This window comes from Poecilia latipinna, unplaced genomic scaffold (assembly GCF_001443285.1).
Source record: "Poecilia latipinna isolate Pla-1442-1.1 unplaced genomic scaffold, P_latipinna-1.0 Scaffold2030, whole genome shotgun sequence".
NCBI lineage: Eukaryota > Metazoa > Chordata > Actinopteri > Cyprinodontiformes > Poeciliidae > Poecilia > Poecilia latipinna.
In genome coordinates, this window is record NW_015114646.1 from 11,114 (window position 1) to 17,381 (window position 6,268).

General features: G+C 39.2%; 1 long non-coding RNA gene across 1 annotated transcript; it reads left to right on the top strand.

Moving 5' to 3' along the window:
• The first annotated feature begins 606 nt into the window (after positions 1–606).
• LOC106935826 (uncharacterized) lies at positions 607–3,834 on the top strand. Its single transcript, XR_001421980.1, has 2 exons — positions 607–938; positions 1,600–3,834. It is a non-coding gene; the product is annotated as an uncharacterized LOC106935826 (long non-coding RNA).
• Positions 3,835–6,268: the final 2,434 nt, after the last annotated feature.

The window sequence follows — 6,268 nt, forward strand, 5'->3', positions numbered from 1 at the left end:
GGGGAATCAGAATAAAGGGGCTGAATTCAAATGTACATCGTAAAAAAGCACTAAAAACCTTTTTGCTATTTTGTGTTTCTCTGTCATACAAAGTTCTAATAAAATACATCCACATCTGTAACGTGGCCAGATGTTCATAAGCGGTGTTAATTCTTCTGCTCACAACCAAACGTCTCCTCTGCAGACCGGCTCGTATATTTTTAGGAGTTGACCTCTTGGCAGGTCAACCCGCTGACTAAACAACAGAAATCATCCCTTCTCTTATTATTTATTTATCTGCTAAAGAAGCTCTCTTCAGACAATTAATCAAGTCAGTGAAAGATTTATAAGCATCTTGACTGCAGCACTCAGACAGTAAATGGGGCAGCTTGTCAAATACATGGAGTGATCTGCACAAACCAATTACTCCATCATGTCACGATGACCCAAATAAGGCGAGCGCCGCTTGTTGAAAGTCTGAAGCTGGATGTGCGCCTGCGGTGCTGCCGCCGCTGGTTCTGATGGGTCGCTGTCATCAACAACACAAGGACAACAATCAGGCTTCGCTTTTCAAGAACGCTTCTCCCCGAGGTGGACGGGCTTCTATGGAAGCCTCACAGGGTCAGATAAAGACTCACATTTTCAATGAGGAACCTTAAAGCTTGTCGTCTCAGTAGAATATCCAGCCTCCTGTCCTCCCTGCTCTTCGTCCTTGATGACCAGCTGGGTGGTCTGCCTGACCGCGCTGACCTATGACCTCTGCTGACGTAAATTCGCTAATGGTTAGCACCTTGTTCCTTCAGTGGCGGGCCTTCCTGTGCTCGGCTGATGTGACCCGGTTCTCCTGCCGAGGTAAAACTGTCTGAGAGGAGCCGGTTCAGCAGAAACAGCAAAGCTCAGCCTGGAATATTTCTGGAGATTTATGTTCAATCAGCGACTTTATGTCAAAAGTGCAACAGGTAAAGCTACAGTGGAGGCGTGTTTACGGTTAAGTTTGACATTTTATGGAGACCAAACGAGAAAGAACAGCATTTAATGCAAGCTCTATAAAAAACAGCAAAATATTTGGTTTGGTAATAAAATGTTTGGTTTGAAAATTAAATATTTAATTTGGAACTAAATATTTAGTTTACAAAAAAATATATAATTTGCAGCTAAATGTTTAGCTCCAAATTATAGTTGGTTGGTAAACAAAATATTTTGTTTGACAACTAAATATTTAGGTTCCTATCTATTCCTATTTAAATATTTAGTTGCAAAATATTTAAATTCTTAACTAAATATGTGATATAAAAACTAAATATTTAAGTGAAATATTAAATATTTAGTTTGAAAAAATAAATATTTAATTTGGAGCCAAATATTTAGTTTGAAAAGTAAATATTTAGCTTCCAAACTGAATTTTTAATTTGTAAACGAATTACTTAATTTATAAACAAATTACTTAATTTGTAAACTAAATATTTAACTTGTGAATGAAATATTTAGTTTCTAACTACACACAACATGGTCAAACTCTGATTTTGACAAATGAACACCCACATTTTTTTTTCATCTATTACAGACTAAATAAACCAAAATCCTGCTGTTGATGTTTTAACTGAGTAACTTTACAAACAGGATCCATAATTTAAAGAGGAGAGCATCTGGAAATAATCTTGGATCTGAAGTTCTGGTCGGACCTGTAGTGTCTGCAGGTCCAGAAGAACGCCTGTCGCTCTCGACCTCCTGCTGAGGCGAAGCCAGAGCTGCAGCATCTTTGTGCTGTTTGTACAGGAACCACAGAGAAAGAGCAGGACCTTTGCATGTTCAGAGATGAGCTGACTCTAATCACTCCTGTTTGGGCTCTGAGCTGAGAGAGGAGAGTGCGGAAAATAATTACCCGCTTCTGGATGCCCTTTTACTGTGAATGAAAGGAGATGTTAGATTGGAATCGGATGGTAATGGGAGGTTGTCTGAGCGAATGTGATGGGGAGCTGCTGAATGCTGCTGGAGGGAAAGAAAACAAGACCCGGCGAGACGGTTCATTCCTGCAGCCCTAAAAGCTCCTGGCAACCCGCCTCGCTCCGCTTGTGAAGAACATACAGGACGGGTCAGAGAAGGATGTTGGGCCTGACGTTATCGTGTCCTGAGTGCAAACTACGAGACGGGAGGACATGTTGACAGTCTGACTGACTGACCGCGCTGAATTTCAATGTTTCTGCCTAGTCACACATCAGCACACTTTGGAAAAATCTTTGTTTTTTTTGTTGCTTTTGAACTTTTTGTTACTATTTAGCTGAATGTGAAATGTCTTCAAATATCCTCTTCCTTCCATGTTTCCATCACTGATAAAGTCTGAGACGTCAAGCAGCCTACAGTGTTGACGTCCACGTCCTGCAGCCTTGACACGCTGCCCACAGGTTGTTTTTTATGGAGTTATTTTAACGTCCTGCACCTGACATATTGCCTAAAATGAAATATAGTGTAAAATGTGCATGTTTTTCACTGAGAAACATGCCAGAAAACTAACAGTTTTTATGGAAACAGACTTAAATGACCTACTATGGAAAATCCCCTTTATGCAGTTTTTTGTTCTTCCATTCTGGTTTCTGCTGGTTTTAGAAACAGTTCAAGAACTTAAAGAAAACAGAAACAATCTGATTGGACAGTGCTATTGTTGTGTTCATGCTATGCTAAAAGGAGTTAGCCTATCAGCGAAACAATTCAAACCTGAAACAGCATCTCAATGCTTAACATGTAGCAGCAACACCAGTGTCTCCAATGCTAATGCTAATGCTAGCGTCTACATTTCTAAAGCAGTTCCATGAATGATCAGGACTTCCTGAAACACTAAGCTAAACTTTGCACCAATATGACAGTTAGATAAAAAATAAGAGATTAAAAACAATAAATATTTCTGATTATTTTATTTGTGTGTTTATTCAATAATTTTAGCAACATGAAAGGTTTCTAAATTGAAAATATAGCTTATTTTGATTAAAATGTGATTAATAAATTAAAGACCCTGTAATTAACTTGATCAAAGAATCCCACCTGGACTTTAAATGCAGATTTTGTTCTTAGTGTCATTTCTTAACCTTTATTCTGATTTGCCTTTTCTATGAAAGCTGCCATAGAAATAAAACTGCCTTTTGTTAACTGACAAAATGAATCAGGGAGTCTTTGTGAAGTCTGGATCTGACAGACGTTCACTTCCACTGAGCTCCGAGGAACAAAGCGAAGCTGTGTGTGTCATTATCTTCATCAGTTATTATTGATTTCAAGTGATCTCCCACATTTTAGAAAGCATCTCTTCCATATTCAATTTGCATAAATGGATCATAAAACTGGGTTGAATGATCAGGTCTGCAGCTTGACTAAACCTCTGTGTGATTATAAGCTGGATGTTTGGACGAGCAATCAATTGGGGAATCTGACAGTTTCCCGTTTTGGAACATGCCAGCAGACAGCCAGTCATCCTTCATGCGTCCTTTGTGACTGATGCATCTACTTCCTGTCTACAACACATACATGTCGTCGACCATTTTGCACGCACACACAGCATCAGATGGTGCATAGCGTATCGTGGCTGTCTAAACATGATGATGGTGGAGCAGCTCTACGTATCCGTCATTCTGCTGACACTACAGGCTTGAGTGATTGGGCTTTGAGAGGCCTCAGCCTGAGTGCTGCAGACTCTGACCCAGCAGATCAGTCACCTCAGTCAGCGACTGGCGGAGGAGAACACACTGCCTGCTGGGATATTTTAAGAAAACAAACGTGACTTTCTGTCTGTAAATGCAGTCAGTTCCTGACATTTGTGCTATTTGTTAAATTATATGAATCAGCTCCAGTAAAAAGAACGATGATGTGTTTGGTGTCTGATGTTACATTTTCTACAGAAATGTAATTGTTAGGGATGCACAAATATGAAAAACAGGTCTGATATTGATACCAAGTATTAATACTGTGGTTATGGCAGTACTTACCAATATTCTACTGAATAATTTTTTTTATTCGATTACTAAAACAATCGTTTACAACAGTTGCTACCTGACACACTCCCTGCACTCGGGGGATTTCCATTCCACTACAAACACTAATTGGTTGAACCTCTATTAAATTAGGTCAATCACTTTAAAGGAGGTGAATATGTATGCAGTTACTTATTTTATGTTACATATTATTTAATTTACTTTTCATTATTTTTTTGGATAAACTTAATGTAATTACTTGTAAGAAGTTAACTAAATTGTCTTTAAGTTGGATCAGCTGTTCTCTTTTTTCAGTGTCTGTTTTTTAGATCATCAAACACGATAGAATCACACTAATATAACCTTATTAAATGCAAAATGTTTTATTGAATGAGCTGCAACTAAATGGTTTTGATCCAAGAGTATCCAATTGTTAGAATGGCCTAGTTAAAGTCCAGACCTCAACCCAGTTGACAATCTATGACTTGAAAAGTGATGCTCATTAATGGTTCCCATCAAATCTGACTGAACTTGAGCTATTCTGCAATAAGAATGGAAAATAATTAAGTGGAAGGCTGCAGGGAAAGGTAGGCGACTCAAAACGGCTAAATATAGATGCACACCACACTATTCAGATTTTCTGATGTAAAAGAAACAATGTAGTATGTGTGACAATTCTGATTGCATACACTGATTAAAAATAAAGGTGAAAACAGCGTAAACAAACCTTCTGGGAACAAGTCGTGTTGTTTCACCTCAAAGTGCTGAAGATGGACTTCCACTCTTCTAACATGTGACTGAGCTGGAAATGAGAGGAAGGAAGCAGCGATGGAGGGATGCCAGCCAGAGACGGAGGGAAAGAAGGGGCATTAATGCAGATGAAAGAAACGGCAGTGACAGATTGAGCCGATAGGCGCGAGGAAGAGGGAGGGAGACTGGAGCAAGCAGAAAAGCAGAGGCAGGGAACCCAGCAGGTGATCCCAGCAGGTCTGCCTCCTTCGCTGCAGGATCTGATGCCCAGCCAGGGGAATGATGACACAGCTACTGCTACGCAACAGCAGCCAATCTGTTTCCACAGGGCGGAACAGGAAACAGTGATATTCAACACTGCCTCTCTAGATTTACCAAACTGTAAAACAAAGAGGTTTGCTAAAATCTCATTATTTTAAAACAAATATTTGCCTGTTTTTAAAATGATAGATATTCAGCAGTGCCTTTCACAATCTGGAGTCCATCCTGGATCTTGATTATGATTTATGGATGGATTTGCAGAAATGTAAAAGCATAAAGCATAAAATAATATTGGGTTTATTAGCGTCAGTATTCACAGTAAAACAGCCCTGATGCTGCGACTTTGTTTTTATACTATTAATGATAATAGTCATTAGTAATGACAAAGTACAATAAAAAAGTTATTATGAAGCAAAGAACAGTTTCTGTTGGGTTTATCTGAGAGTCTGCAAAGTAAAAATGTTGGAGGCGAACATCAACAAGCCAATCAAAACAGCAAAATCAAGCTAACGTTAGCTTAGCATCTCTGTAATCATCTCAGCAAAGATCCTCAGGAGAGTGAGATGTGAGTATACTGAAGCAATTTCAGAGTGGTATTTCTGTCCTTCAGAAATAAGTCAGTTATTATACCTATAATAATGTAACGTTATAAAGTACAGAGAGCAAAACCACTCAGTATTACAAGAAATTGAAAGAACTGATATGATAATTGGTGAGTGTTGAATAGAATATAATCAAAGTATGACGCACAATGTAGCAGCAATAAAACAGAGTAAGAGTCAAATTTACAAAACGTTAATAAAGTATTGTTTTATTTTACAAAAGCAAATGTTTTTGTTTAATATGAAATGTTCTTTGTTTTTTATGGCAGGAATACTTACAGATTAAACTCTTATGTAATTAATTTACCAATTTAGTGAAACTATTTATGTGGGTTTATTGTCCAATGACAACACCTGGACACACCTGGACACACCTGAACACACCTGGACACACCTGGACACACCTGGACATATCTGGACACACCTGAACACACCAGGACACACCTGAACACACCTGGACACACCTGGACACACCTGGACACACCTGGACACACCTGGACACACCTGGACACATCTGAACACATCTGAACACACCTGAACACACCTGGACACACCTGGACACATCTGAACACACCTGGACACACCTGGACACACCTGGACACACCTGGACACATCTGAACACATCTGAACACACCTGAACACACCTGGACACACCTGGACACATCTGATAACACAGGGCCACAGATGTACAAAGCAGTTTTCTTTTGAATACACATGGCC